A 981-nucleotide genomic window follows, 5' to 3' on the forward strand; every position below is an offset into this window, starting at 1 on the left:
GAGTGAGGGCCAATATTCAACATCCTTAAAGAAAAGAACTTTCAACCTAGAATTTCATATCCAGCCAAACTAAGCTTAAAAAGCGAAGGAGAAAGAAAATCCTTTATGGACAAGCAATTGCTGAGAGATTTCGTCACCACCAGGTCTTGCCTTACAAGAGCACCTGAAGCACTAAACAAGGAAAGGAACAACCAGTACCAGCCACTCCAAAAACATACCAAATGGTAAAGACCATCAACACAATGAAGAAAATGTGTCAAGTAATGGGCAAAACATCCAGCTACCATCAAAATGGCAGGATCAGATTCACACATAACAATATTAACCTTAAATGTAAATGGACCAAATGCCCCAGTCAAAAGACACAGACTGGCGAATTGGTTAAAAAGTCAAAACCCATCGGTACACTGTATTCAGGAAACCCATCTCATGTGCAAGGACACACATAGGCTAAAAATAAAGGGATGGAGGAAGAATTATCAAGCAAATGGAAAGCAAAAAAAAGCAGGAGTTGCAATCCTAGTATCTGATAAAATAGACTTTAAACCAACAAAGATCAAAGGAGACAAAGAAGAGCATTACATACTGGTAAAAGGATCAATGCATTAAGAAGAGCTAACAATCCTAAATATATATACACCCAATACAGGAGCACCCAGGTAGACAAAGCAAGTTCTTAATGACTTACAAAGAGAGTTAGACTCCCACACAATAATAGTGGGAGATTTTAACACTCCACTGTCAATATTAGACAGATCACTGAGACAGAAAACTAACAAGGATATCCAGGACTTGAACTCAGATCTGGACCAAGCAGACCTAATAGACATCTACAGAAATCTGCACCCCAAACCCACAGAATATACATTTTTCTCAGCACCACACTGCACCTACTACAAAATTGACCACATAATTGGAAGTAAATCACTCCTCAGCAAATGCAAAAGAATGGAAATCATAACAAACAGTCTCTCAGACCAC

The sequence above is a fragment of the Callithrix jacchus genome, chromosome 16, assembly GCF_049354715.1.
Source record: "Callithrix jacchus isolate 240 chromosome 16, calJac240_pri, whole genome shotgun sequence".
NCBI classification, from domain to species: Eukaryota; Metazoa; Chordata; class Mammalia; order Primates; family Cebidae; genus Callithrix; species Callithrix jacchus.